The sequence below is a fragment of the Podarcis liolepis genome (genome assembly GCF_965112155.1).
Source record: "Podarcis liolepis genome assembly, chromosome: 5".
NCBI classification, from domain to species: domain Eukaryota; kingdom Metazoa; phylum Chordata; class Lepidosauria; order Squamata; family Lacertidae; genus Podarcis; species Podarcis liolepis.
The window spans coordinates 86,965,945-86,981,141 of NC_139556.1; the positions used below are offsets into that span (position 1 = coordinate 86,965,945).

At 43.3% G+C, this 15,197-nt stretch overlaps 1 long non-coding RNA gene across 3 annotated transcripts in view; it reads right to left on the reverse strand.

Annotated features, from left to right (window-relative positions):
• The window catches only part of LOC310707481, a 57,369-nt gene that overhangs the window by 40,421 nt on the left and 1,751 nt on the right, over positions 1–15,197 (reverse strand). The gene's annotated exons all lie outside the window — the stretch shown is intronic.

The following is a 15,197-nucleotide window of genomic DNA, read 5'->3' on the forward strand; positions in this document are numbered from 1 at the left end:
TGTGGGTGGGTGCAGAAACCAATGGCTTTGGTATGGCTGGAATGTAGCTGTCAGGGAACTGACATCGGAGCTAGAGGCGGAGGGAAGGCTCTCAAATGATGCTGGAGAAGGGCCCAGCAGGGAGAGAGGCAGCTCCGCAGATGGGGAAGCAAATCAGCGCAACACCAGGGATATAGAGGGGCTGATGGGGGAATCGGCAAGAAGGCTCCAGGACTCTTTACCGGACACCAGCGGGGAGAGCACGGGTCCTCCGCTACCCACGCCCACCCTGCGCAGAAGACTTCGAGAGTAGGAGGAGACTGGGTGTCAAACAACTTTTATGTTGGAAAAGATTTAAGAAACGCCCACTGACGGATCCTGCTAGCGACTGAGGCAGCCACGAAGTGAAGGGCTGCCCAGACTGAAAGGTTTAGCAAGGCAACAAAGCCTGGAGAGGCGGCAACTTACGCACGAGCAACCCATACACATTACAGTAGCCTACTGTACAAAGGTAGGGGTCACATCCATTGCCACACCCTCTTTGTCTTTGGCTACATCCACTACAGAGGTACCCCGGGATAAGAACTTAATTCATTCTGGAGGTCCGTTCTTAACCTAAAACTGTTCTTAACCTGAGGTACCACTTAAGCTAATGGGGCCTCCCACTGCTGCCGTGCCACCACCACGCGATTTCTGTTCTCATCCGGAAGCAAAGTTCTTAAACAGAGGTACTATTTCTGGGTTAGCGGAGTCTGTAACCTGAAGCGTCTGTAACCCGAGGTACCACTGTATTGGCATTTGGCCCTCATAAGGTAACAGAATGTGGTCCTGACCCTGCCACAGGCCCTTCATGGAAGCTGCAACGAGTCACTGGCTCCCCACAACAGAGATGGCTGGTGCCCGATGGGGAGGCCCTGGAAGGTGCTAGTCAATGTTAAAACTGCTTTAACCCGAGTCTCTCTCTGCCCCCTTGAGAAATGACATACTTTCACAGGATGCTTTTGTATTGTGTCCCCAGACTCATCAAAATATTAGACCAGCAGAATAAAGAGTTAGCCATTTCAAGCTGAATTTTGCCGATTTGGGGGCTGAAAGATACCTGAGGAAACTGGTTCATCTTCTTTCTTATGACCAGTTTCCTTTCAGGCTCTGATTTTAACCATAAACTTCTCAGTTGGTAGGTTACATACCTTCCCAGTTGATAACTTCCTGTATAAAGTTGCACTTCGTAAAACTTAAGTTATGCAGGGGAGACAGTTACCAGCTGCCCACCTCAATCCTGAGGTTTCTGCCTATGCTTTGAAAATCAGAATCATGTTGGATATGAGGCCAACCAAGCACAATGCCTTCACAGAGCAGCAACACGCCTTTTCTTCTTCTATCTAGCCAACTATGAGCATAAGCAAATGTTCTTCCCTCACCACAAGCTACAGCAAAAACTCACTCTTTCCAACATTCTTGTGGTCTGTTTAGACTTGCAGGCAACATTTCTCATTGTTGATTAGCAATGATGATATTGTTCTTGCTATGTGCATGTTGTTTTATTAATCCTGACTGTCGGGGTTTTAGTAAAAAGTTTGGAAATTTCTTACTTTCTTTCAAAAGAGCTCCCCTGATCAAACTTGGATTTGCTAAAGGCTGCTCATGTTTTCTTCACAGTGATGGAAACAAGTCACGAAGATAATCACAGTAAGGCTATGCCATGGTTTCGATTTTCCTCTTGGCATAATGTGGATGCATGCTTTCCCAGTATTACGTTTACCTGTATTCAACACTAATACAGATTTCAAACTATACTTTATCATCTTGACACTGTAATAAAAATCCTCATTTGCAATAAGAAAATTCCTTATTTGCAAAATTTAAAGAAGGGGGGGAACCTGAATTTTGGAGAGGGTGGGGGAAGGTTGGTATAGTGATGGGTACAAGTATTAGTGGTAGCAGGTTCTATAGACCTCAGCAGAAGGGCTTATAACCACGAAGTTCACCTCTTACCTTCTGTTTCACTAGATATGCCAACATCTCCAAAACAATATGAGCGACCGAATGGTGCATGAGCTTCAATGACCCTAGGTAAAGGGACCCCTGACCGTAAGGTCCAGTTGTGAACGAGTCGAGTTTTGCAGCGCTCATCTCGCTTTACTGGCCGAGGGAGCTGGAGTACAGCTTCTGGGTAATGTGGCTAGCATGACTGAGCCGCTTCTGGCGAACCAGAGCAGCGCACAGAAACACCGTTTGCCGTCCCGCCAGGGCGGTACCTATTTATCTACTTGCACTTTGATGTGCTTTTGAACTGCTAGGTTGCCAGGAGCTGGGACCAAACAACGGGAGCTCACCCTGTTGCAGGGAATCGAACCACCGACCTTCTGATCGGCAAGCCCTAGGGCTCTATGGTTTGGACCATGCCACCCGTGTCCCTTCAGTGACCCTAAGTAATTACATACTGTATATACAAACAACAACAACAACAATAATAACAGCAACAACCATAGTGCATAAGAAGCAATTTATTTGTCCATCAAGCCCAATGTATTCTGGTGGTTTTAAACAACATCCAAGCATTCAGGGGAGATCTGACCCTCTTGACTTTGCCTTCCAACTCCCTTTTTAGTAATCCCCTCATTTTGGGGAAGTACAGAGTGATGCCACCTCCAGCACACTTTCCCTGTCTTTCCGTGTTTCCTATAGGGACACAGGTGGCGCTGTGGTCTAAACCATTAAGCCTCAAGGGCTTGCCAATCAGAAGGCTGCCACTTTGAATCCCTGCAATAGGATGAGCTCCCACTACTCTGTCCCAGCTCCTACCAACCTAGCAGTTTGAAAGCATGTCAGTGCAAGTAGATAAATAGGTACCACTGCGGCGGGAAGGTAAACGGTGTTTCCATGAGCTCTGATTTCTGTCACAGTGTTCTGTTGCACCAGAAGTGGTTTAGTCATGCTGGCCACATGACCCAGAAAGATGTCTGTGGACAAACGCCGGCTCCCTCTGCCTGAAAGCAAGATGAGCGCCACAACCCCATAGTCGCCTTTCACTGGACTTAACAGTCCAGAGGTCCTTTACTTTTTTTTTACCTATAGAATTTGCATCCAGGCCGAAAGAGGGGTCTTGTCAGCCCAGGATCTCCATGCACAATGTCCAGGCTTGTGTCCCAGGGAGGTCACTTTGGTGCTGCTAACGCAAGGGTTTGACTTCACTCCCGGAGGCGAACTCCATTGTCTCTTGAGACAAACGGATGCCAGCAACTAATTTTAGTATCTGCAAATACAAATATTTTATTTTTATTTGACTAGTAAAATACAAGCTGGTCCTCCTATATTATTCATTCATTCACTGTATTTTATTTTGTGGGCACCAGAAACTTCCTTCATACACTACTGGGTGTAGGGTGAGAGCAATCACAAGATGATCGCTACGCTGGATAATATATAAACAGAGGCCTGGTCAGGCAAAGAATTGGTGTTTCTCCAGAAAGTGACACTGTGGGTAAATAAAGCCAGGCGGTATTTATTCACTGAAAGGGTGCTAAATTGACTTCCTCCCACACTGTACCCACTGAAAGTGGCAGCACTTTGATCAAAGACAAGCCATCAGCACCAAACTCCAGAGGGAGACCAAGCAGCAGGTCAAAGCAGGGGAAGCATGAAAAATTGGAGATTGCCACGAGTGAGATTCAAGAGAACATCCGTACTGCCTTTCTTGTACTTGGCATTATAATACCGCATAGCTTTCTTTCTGTTGTTCCTGGAACCACTCAGGCATATAATGAATGGAGTCCTAGTGACTGGAAACGTTTGTCTTAAGCTGATGTTTCCATAACCTGCTTTCCTATTTGAACTTCGTAATGGATTTTTCAAGTGTTGACAGACTAGTTGCAGTGTCTCTGTGCTTCCTGGACTACTGTCCTCGCCTTTCCAACAATCCACCTGAATGTATCTGGCCATTGTGCAGGATTTTCATTGAATAATATAGACATATGCACCCATCAGGAAGGGCGCCAGCGCTGGGCAGGCATGCAACGTGACATTTCATGTGGACATAAACATGTTTGTGATATGACCGATTCCCACAACCCTTCCCTGCAGATTGTTAATAGGTAAAAGAGTAACAACATACAACATATTTGGGTTTAGGCTCATATGCCTGCTTCACAGATGTGAAAAGGGGCAGAACTGCCGGATTTCCTAAAGTTCTGGCTTAGCCTTCCCCAATGCGTATGTGGGGGGGGGGGAGGATTCCTGTTGAAAAAGGAAGGCAAATAAGACCTTGGGGTCTCCTCCACCAGAACTACACCCTTGCTCCCCCCCGGACACACCTATTGGCCTGTGGAAAGGAGCCTGATGAATTATGAGAGCCCGTGTGGTGTAATGGTTAGAGTGCCAGACTAGGGCCTGGGAGACCTGGGTTCTAATCCCAACTTGGCCATGAAGCACACACGCCTTGGGCCAGTCCCTGCCTCTCTGCCTAACCTACCTCACAGGGTTCTTGTGGAGATTAAATAAGCAGGGGAGAACCATGCACACAACCATGTGTTCGTTCCTTGGATGAAAAGGAAAATCATTATTGGAAAATCATTATTATGGTGATTGAGATTTTTATTAATGCATCTTTGATACTTGGATCCTGAAAGGTGGTGTGTAAATCACTGTAATATGTAGTTAATTAAATGCACTTTTAAAATGACTCGTAGATTCTACAGTAGACGTGAATTTGAACCCAAATCTTCTAACAGCGTGTCAAACTCTATGCACTAGGCTGCTGGGTCCCCTCTTATATTGTCATGGATATTAGGTGTGCAAATTAACTGCAGGTTAGTAAGGGAGTAAGCCCCACTGCATCTAGTGGAACCAAGTTGACATGGTTACATGGCTGTAACTGGATATTCTCTCCTACTGTGCATGTGGCAGGTTTCATTTCAATAAAAACGCCTCATTTAACCGTTTATTATGGTATGAGACAATAGCCAATATTTTATCCAACAACAGAGTTTGCCATTTGAATGAAATTCCTCTGAGATAAAACAGAATGTTTCAGTACTAAAGGTGCTCGGGGGATTAATCACTGCTTCTACCTGTTCTCACACCCTCAGTGTCAGCTTTAACCATGGGACCCATAAAACCAGAAATCTCACTGCTAAACATTGCACCCAGAACACAATTGCACATATGCTTATTTATTTGTACTTTTTTAAAATACGACTTGGTATTGTGACTAAGTGTTAGTACTGGACTAAGCTATTTTCTGAACTTATTTTATGTGGAAAGAATGCATTTGAGCAGTGTTTTTCTAGCGATAATACGAAGAAAGAAAATACGTAAATAAAGAGACAGATATCACTGATTTATAGGCTGTATAAGTTGAAATAACAACAACAACAACAACAACAACAACAACAGGCTACCAGACAAGCAATAGTCACAGCCTGTAGACCCATTATTTATATACTGAAATATACTGAAATTGTATTGAAGATTCTCCTGTATGTTCATGGCATTTTATTACATTATAAATATCTAGCTAGCATGGACATTCCTTGTTCCCAGCTGGTTGGCCAAAAGTAAAGCTCTTCCAAAGGTTAAGTACATGAAAAATTTTCTTCCAAAAGGAAGATATTCCAGAGTTCGAATGTAGCCACCGAAAATGACATTGTGTAGATGCCCCCGCCATTCATATCTGACCTGTGGAAGATGCAATCAGGAGTAACCACAGAAATTACAAAGGCACAAGGGGTCTGCAGATCAATGTGCTGGATCAATTGTTGGAAAACTTAGCGACTGGCCCTATGTGGTGATACATAACCAAAACAGTTTATCAGATTGGACAATAGAGTCCTAGCAGAAGCATCCATTGCCTAGCAGATATAGGGTCCAGTCACACATTTGGGCATACTGTATACATGGTAGTTTCCTGCATTTCCTGGGGCTGTATCCACAATGACTTGGGTTCAGCATATATTATGTATGTTCATGGTCCAGTGAAACTGCATGGAGGAAAGTAGCATCTGATCCTGATCTATCCCAGCATGACTGCACAGTACATTTTTGGCTCCCACACTCTCACAAATTGCTACCAGGAAGCAGCAGTTTAACCAAGGCACATCAGGTCAGGCATTCCTTATTTCACACTGGCTGTGTCCCTGGCTGCTAAGGACACTCCATGTAAAGGAGGTGACAGCAAACCTCTGAACCCACCCTCAGTAACCACATGCAACTCTTTCCACTTGACCACCACCTTCTCAAGAACTTCACACATTGCAAAATAAGGGGCGGGTCTGCTGTAGTAAAAGCCAGAGGCAATTTCAGCTCCGTTGAAGTTATCAAAGACATGTGGGCATCACATTATCCAACTGACCAGAGAGACTGAAGCCAGATCAAAAACAATAATTTGAGACTTGTGAAATGAGTTTACCTATTTCTCAAGCAAATGTCCAATTTTATAGAACATATTTTCATTAAAAAATAAGAAAAGGAAAGGGAAAAAGCATGCCATAGCTAATAACTTTTGAAAAACTGTAGGGACTGGCACTTTCATGCACTTGGCAAGTTTAAAAGCCAGTTTTTATTTAGTCCACTTTAAGTGTTGGAGGGTCTGTGAGTCCCAACTGTTTCACATCAGAGAAGGAAAACAACTTGAGCCCAGCCAAGACCACATTGGGGACTGCCAGCCTCTTTATGTGCCAAACATAAAAGCAACAAGTCCAGATGCTTTGATCCTCACATTTTTGGATTTAGTCCAGATTTTGGAGAAGAAAAAACAGCCATGCAAACCCTCACCCGCTCCTTATGTTAGGACAACATACATTATAACTGGAAATCAATCAATAGCGCTGTGACCTTCAAACGCAGTAAACGTTTGGAGTTGCTTTCTGAGCATGTAATCTAAATTGGGAATTGGAAGTTGGACAGAATCCTAATGCAAAAGAAAAACAGCGTATAGAGCTTCCATTTTTACATAAATCTGAAATCTCAAGGAAGAAACAGATGATACTTAAACTTCTTTTTTTTAAGGAACTGAAATTGGCTTATGGATCATATTCCAGGGAGACAGGCTGAGGAATCAATGCCGCAATCCTAAGATCCAATCTTTTACTACATTGCATTGCACTTGTGTCAGTGAAGGCTTGCCACTATAGTGCATGTGTAAAGGATGGGAGGCAAAACTAAGGGGAGAGTAAGCAAAACAACATCTACCCATTAAATAAGAGAGACAAAGAAGAAGGTTAAAAATTCAAGATGGTAATGGAAATTGGCATAAGAAGGAGAGGGAAACATTGGCTGGGATCACGCAAGAGAGAAAGCAGTTGGCACAGACAGCCTGGAGGGAAAGCAGTCTCACATGGTCTGTGGATTGCAGGAGGGATGTTGTGTGTGCTGGTATTTATCTGCCAAAATCAAGGCTACAGACCCCTAGTAGGTCTAGCATAAAGATGTAACAGGAGGTAACAGAACAGGTTTTGAATTTCATCTCCTGCCCTGAGCTGGGCCAATTTTACACATAAAACACTTATTGTTATGACACACAGCTGCCAGTCCATTCTAGTGGCATCAGTAGTGGGCAAAAGTATTGTTGTGTTATGTTTGTTTAATTGTTTTCTGCAGGTATATTGGCAAGCTGTTCCTGTGTAACTTTTTGCACCCACAGGATGGCAAGATTCAGTTGGGGGCAAGTACATAACAAAGTACTGGGGCAACAGTCTGTTATGGGAGGATCCATAGCTTAGGGGTTGAGGTCTCAGGTTCAATGCCTGGCATCTCCAGTTGTAAAAAAAAAGAATCAAATTACTGTTGATGAGAAATACCCTCTGCCTGAAGCCATGCCCACTGCCAATTAGAGTAGACAACACTGGGCTAAATGAACAAAGACCTGATAAAAGGCAGCTCCCCATACTTGACGTTCCAAAAAGCAGTCAAACAACAAAGAACGCCTATTATCTTTATGCTCTGTCCATATGTTTCTACAAGCATCTGGCTGGCTGCTGTTGAAACAGGATGATGGACAACACAGTAATTAGTCTGAGGCAACAAGGCAGTCTAACTTTTGCTGGAAGCTAGTCAACAGCTTCCCATTCCCAGTCTGGCTCTGCAATGCACAGACGGGAAGCGGCGCACAGAAATTCAGGAACATTTTCCCATGTGATATTCCTATACAACGTGCAAACATCTGTAGGTTGTGTGGACAAGTGGGTAGGAATGGACGAATCTGTCAATTTCAGTTTCCCCTCCCCCCCCCATCATAGTTTCAAGTCAGCCTATTTTTGCATCAGTATGCGATTAAAAAACCACAAAACTGTACATGAAATCTCACACTCCTTTTCATGCACATTTCCCCTAATATATACAATTTTTGTATGCAATTTTACCAAATATACACATTGTGCAAGCAATGTCCCCTAACTTAATGCATTTCTATGTTTTCTCACTAATATAAATATTTTTGAGTCCATATGAATTTGTATTTATTTTGGGGTTGAAGAACCATCACAAAACTTGGAAAAATGTGAAATTTGAAGGGAAACTGCATGTTGGTTTATGTATTGGTTTTGGAGGCACAAATTAGGCAGGTGTGTATGAAATGCAAACTAAACATATTTCTCATCCATACCTACTAGTGAGGAGGGTCCATATGGGCTGGAGCTCCTTGCACATATCCACTGTGGAGATTAAGGTAAAGGTAAAGGGACCCCTGACCATCAGGTCCAGTCGTGACCAACTCTGGGGTTGCAGCGCTCATCTCGCTTTATTGGCCGAGGGAGCATGTGACCAGCATGACTAAGCCGCTTCTGGCAAACCAGAGCAGCGCACGGAAACGCCGTTTACCTTCCCGCCGGAGTGGTACCTCTTTATCTACTTGCACTCTGATGTGCTTTCGAACTGCTAGGTTGGCAGAAGCAGGGACCGAGCAACGGGAGCTCACCCTGTCGCGGGGATTCGAACCGCCGACCTTCTGATCGGCAAGCCCTAGGCTCTGTGGTTTAACCAACAGCAATTAGAAATTTTAAAACTATGCATTCAGTTACCTGAATCAGAAATGTATTTGTATGCCTCAAATCCATCACATGATTTCAGCTGCAGAAGATATGGGTGTGTAGATGTGACTCTGCTCACCTGACCAAGTTGATGCTCCTTACCGGAAGATAGAGAGGTGTGGTACAAACACAATGGCAGATCCAATCTAGTGCTCCTAACCTCTGCTACATTTCCACTGAACTAACCTGTCCCCTGCCTAGTCCCACTACCTCTTGGTAAGCAACAGCAATGGAACCAACCAACCAGAGGTCAGGTGGGCAGCGACACCCCATGATGTTGTCCACCTACTGAATTATTTCCTTAAGAGGATCCTTTGGGAATGATCATCCATCATAACAATAGTTCATAACCAGTACCACTGGCAGATACAAATCACCTACCTGGACTAAAAACAAACTAGACAGTGGAATGACATAACTGGACTGGGCATCTTTCTGCCCCTAAGACACCAATTTCATGCATTGTTTGTACAGTATCAAGTGTTGCAAAACAGAAAGTAAAGAGACACAAAGATACCTGAAGCTCTGTGTGTCTTAAGCAGCCCAGTTTTGCCCTATGATTCAGCTGGTTTTATTTATTAATAGTTGTATTTATGGTGTCTGGCTGTTTCAGTCTCCATCACCTAGAGCAGGGGTCGGCAAGGTTTACTTTGCCTGGGCCAGTTCACTCCAGCGGAGATCCCTCCATGGGACGGATTACGCCCGCCCGCAATTTCAGGTGCCTGCGCAGACACGATTTCTGGTGTCTGCGCAGACGCAATTTTCGGCGCCACAGAAGCGAGTCCCCGCGCCATGCTGGTTTAGCGCAGCGTGTGGGGACTCATCAAGCAGGTGACTTGGTTCAGGGGCAGCTCGTGGGCCAGTTAAATGACTCCCGTGGGCTGCTTGTGGCCCATGGGCCTTCGGTTGCCGACCCCTGACCTAGAGCAAGGGTAGGGAACCTGTGGCCCTCCAGGTGATGGGAGTTTCTGTCCAACAACCTCTGGAGGCCACAGCTTCCCCACTCCCTAGAGGCTTCTCCATGAAGAAATTTAATTTTCCATACCCATAAGGATTTCTCCAAGAGTTATACTAGTATACATGTTAGTTGGACACAGAGGATGAACAAGTGTTTGATTTATTTTTAAATGGAACAATATTATGGTGAGTTGTGCTCTTCTTTTATCCAGACTTCCTTGAACTTTGGCTGGCTTGGTCACTAACAACAGATGCTAATTACTGTGAAATCCATGCAGCTGATCTTCTAAGCTACTCCAATTATTAGCTCATACTACTGTGACCACACCCAGGTCTTCCTTCTCCAGGAACAGATGCAGTTGGCTCACTAGCTAAACTACAAAAGCACTCCTGATGACAACCACTACAACTATCATCGAGATTGCTATTATATATTGCATATAGATTTAGCCTCTGGATCTACAGGAGCAAGGGATGGTCCAAAGAGAACTCCAGAACTGTGAACCCCTGTCCAAAATAAGTTGTATCCTGTTGTAGGCTCAAGGGTCCTACTCACCAAGAATACTTGGGCTTCTTCAGAAGGAAGAGTGAGATAAATAAAAATAAAATGAATAAATACTGACTTTGATTACATTTTAGTTTCTTGGCCCACATTGTGTGGTCCTCTGTGAGTCCATTCCTTCAACTTCATATTGATCTCGCTGCTCCATTATCAATTACATCTCACAGAATCATAAAATTGTAGAGTTGGAAGGGACCCTAAGGATGATCTAGTACAGGCTTCCTCAACTAGATCAAGCCTGATCTAGTACAACCCCCTGTCATGCAGGGATATACAGCTGCCCCATACTGGGATCAAACCTGCAACCCTGGGCATTATCAGCACCACACTCTAACCAGTTGAGCTATCCCCTTTTGATGCTACATCTGCTGCATCAAACAATATCTGCATCAGTTATTGGGAGACTACTGTGTGCAAGACCTCCAGATCCTCACCTTATTGCAACTTTACCCTTGAACTGACAGGGACATAGACAACTGCCTTATACTAGGCAGTCTTTCACATCACCTGCCATAGACTGAATCTTCAAAGTGCAAAGGGTCCCCATCCCCCCACAAGCAGTAAGCACTGTTCCGGTTGGACAAAATAGATGTACATTCTCTACAATAAATTCCTCTCCAGACTTCCAGCAAACCTGCACTTCATCTGACGTCTGCTTGTTATATTTGGAAAGCTCTTCCACATATTTTATAGAGACAGGAGTAATATCTAGGGTTGCCGCCAGACATATTTATTCCAGCAAGTGGCAACATATGCCGTTAGCTGCTTCGGAGGCACAATACTAATAGCAGGAATTGATTCCATCACAGCATGCTAGAAAACACTTCACCTGTTGAATTTCCACAACTCGAGCAATTGTAAAAAAAAAAAGCAGTTTGAGCCGACCAGGGCATGGCAAGAAACAGTAGCAAACAATCCTAGCTGGAGACCAGCTGGTCTGGGTAGGTGTCAGTTCATAACAATAAACCCCTCCCATAACAGAATACATATGGCAAGGCAAGTTTAAGAAACGCATCCAAATATCCATTGGCAACACAGTGGGCAGTAACAGTCGGGGAGCAGCCAAAATCCTTCTCACTGTAAATATGTAACAGCCACTGTAGTCAGAGCCAGAATGTTCCTGCTTTTATACTACCAGCCCAAAGTTCTTGTCCCAGGATTTATCCTTCTACCTTTGTGCTATTTCATTTGACTACAGCATCCATATAAAGTTCAAAACTGGAGTGGGGGTCACTGGAGATTCCAAGCTTCACAAAGCAATTAAAAGGATTCTGCACTGGGATTGGCTTACCGCGTTTGTAAAACACAACACGATTTAATTGCACTGTCACTAAATACCAATCTAGACAATATCTTGCTAGTTTGAAATCCTTAGGCTGCCTTTTACATTTTAATGGCTACGAACAGCCATTGGCTGTCAAAGTGAATTGAGCTCACACAAACTTAACTTGCAACAGGCCTCCAAAAATTACAGAACAGTAGCACCAAAGCTGTACTGATCTTGCAATGGACAGCTTTTTGGTTAGATTAAATGAGTGTCCTGCATGAGCTATTTGGAGCTGCAAAATATTTAGGTCATTTCATAGAGTGTCAAGGGTCATCTAGTCCAACCCCCTGCAATGCAGGAATCACAGCTACAGAATCCCTAACAGATGGGTGAGGGGGTCATACTTCCAACTATATTGCACACCAAAGTACATTATTATTTAACTGAAATAGTTTTGTTTGACTATTTGATCAAACAGGTAATTTTGCATACATATAAAAGCAACTGTCGTGAAACGAGAAACATGGTTTTAGACAAACATGTGCATATGATGTAGCAGGTCCAATAATTTTAGTACATGAATTCCTTCATGTACTTGCATTAAATATAATAATAACAACAACAACAACAAATGTGAGGTTACTTAGGGCATCTTCTTAGTTCTTTGAAAAAAACTGCTGATAAATCTAAACAATGACTAAATCACTGAACCCTAAAATAGGCCATAATACTACAATTGCCAATTATTTTGCTGATCTTTTTCTGTTGCTAAATGCTACATTTTAAGGTGGAATAGAGAATTTGTCTATTACCTTTGCCTTGGATGGAGAAAAGTAGAGACAGGCCTTCGTATATTCTGCGGTACAGAAAAATAAATGGCTACTCTGTATTAGGCTAACATAAACCAGGTGCTGGCCCCAGGGGCTGCCTTCCTGTAATAGATTTCTTTCCACCAAAGCTCTTCAAGGAGGGCATGGGGGAGTAGATTTCGGATACTAGATTGGGCCAGAGGGTGGAACCTCCTGTTAAACAAGAGTGTTTGTAGTTGTGGTTACAAGCAGCAAGATCCCAGAGAACAAGATGGTGTTGCGAATCGCACCACCTTTGCTAGGGACTTTCAGCCTGCATCATGATCACAAATCATTTCCTATGACAGGAGGTTATGTGTTAAAGATGTTCATCTCGAAGCACTTGCAAAAGGTAGAGCCTATGCTATCAAAATAACAGGATCAGGATAAAAAAACAAAGCCCATATCTGTAAGTGATTCATTCATTCCCTTTTCAGCTGTATGGCTTCCCTGGCTCCTTGGACTTCTAAAGGGAGAAGCTGTTGTTTATATTAAGGATGCTTCTTATGTTTAGAGAAAGGGGAACATTTGCAAATGATGCTGAATAACTGCTAGTATCTCCAACAATTTGACAGAAAGGCTCTTGGCATGAGCGTTTGGTATGCATTGTTTGTTTTAACTTATTTTGTCCATTTTTAAAAAAGCATGATGGTGGTTTTGATCAACTCTTGCTGGTGGAATTCCATTAGTACATCTGCTTAAAAAAAAAAAAGATAAGCAGACAGTGTGCTAGATGAGCCTAAATCGGGATTGGTGTTGGGTATATTTTTAGCCTTTTATCCTTATGCCTAATTGAGGATGACATGCAATCATGAGGTTTCATTTCAGAATGCCGTCTCTTTCCTCTCTCTTATTAAGTGGTGGAGCTGACTTTGGCTGCTGTCCACAGACCACTTACATCAGAGTACTTGGACATTGTAGTCGAGTCCTAGCGATTTAAGCAGAAGTAAACCAGTGTGAGTAGTTTGTTGGCTGTGTATCATCAGCAGTTTGGTAGATATATGAATTTTAGGACATGTCCACACACAAGGTTTCTACTGAGGTTCTGATATCATGAGTCAATAATCCAGGTAGCATCTGATTTAGTAAGGCATATGGCAGGGGTGAGGAACTGTTTTTCTTAGTTTCCTGGGAGTAAATTATTGGGGATGCGAACTAGTGGTGTACAGGGCTAAAGCCAAAATTGAAGCAATATCATTACGCTTTGCTATTTTATTTATTAAGTCTGTATACTGTACAAACTTGTATATTGTAAAAATGCAATACAAAAACACAAACCAATATGCCCCCCACCAAACACATTTAAAAGGGGTATAAGATGTTAATCAGCCAAAGGCTTGGTTGAAAAAGAGAGTTTTTGCCTGGCACCTACCTGGGGAGAGCATTCCACAAAAGTGGAGCCACTGCAGAAAAGGCCGGTTCTTGTATGGCCACCCTCCGGACCTCTCGTGGAGGCAGTACATTATAGATTGTCTCAGATGATGATATCAGGGTCCAGGTAGGTTCATATGGAGAGAGGAGGTCCTGAGCCATTTAAGGCTTTATAAGTCAAAAACAGCACTTTGAATTGGGCCTGGAAACTACTTGCCAGTGGGCCAGGATCTATACAATATGCAGAAACTCTCTTGCCCTGATGAACAACCTGGCTGCTGAATTCACATTCAGAAGGCATAAATGATCAGATGTACAAAATCATATGCTTCAATGGTTTTCCTATTGATTATTGTGGACGGAATTCCCAAACTACAAAGAAAAGAAAGGAGAGTAGGAGCCTTGCAGTTTCCCATTAACACTTAACACCTCAACAGCAGACTGAGCAGACAAGCAGGTCGGTCTCCCCCAATACAATGAGACGTACTACATTTCTACTTAAAACACAGCAACTGTTTCTAAACTGTTATTTATAAATATGAATTAGCAAATGCAAATTTACGCAGATATGTACCACCTTTCGTCCTTTTTGGGGGAGGGGCACCAGTTAATCAGTTCCTCTTTTTTAAAAAAACAATACATATGGAAACCCTACTTAATACCTAACACCAGACCTCACCATTCCCCATCTTTTCATATGCAACCTTGAGCATTCAATTCTATTTTTATTTATTATTTTTTAGTCCCACCTTTCTTACCCAAAACGACGTCTCACGCACAATCGTATAAAGCAAGCAAAATGGCACTCTAGGACAACAACAACCACCACCCAATAGCAACAAAAATCGCATTAGATTACAAGGCGCAGGCCCAAAATGCAACATTTCTTACCTGATATCTACAAGCTGGTAATGTCAGACTTTTGCTAGTTTTTTCCTAGAGAGAGAGTTCTACAGAATTAGAATAAACACCAGTCTGCTTTCCTCCACACAAAACCAGAACCATCTCAGGGCAGAGCACCAGTTTGTGGACTAGTTCCCACTAAAGAGGTATGATAACCCTGAATGTGGGCTGCACCATTTCAGAATGCTGGTAGGGACTCCAAGCTCCTGCCTGATTTATTTATTTTTAATTAATCCCTGCACATAGAAATCTAGATTGAAGGGAGAAAGCTTTCTGTCTGGACTCAC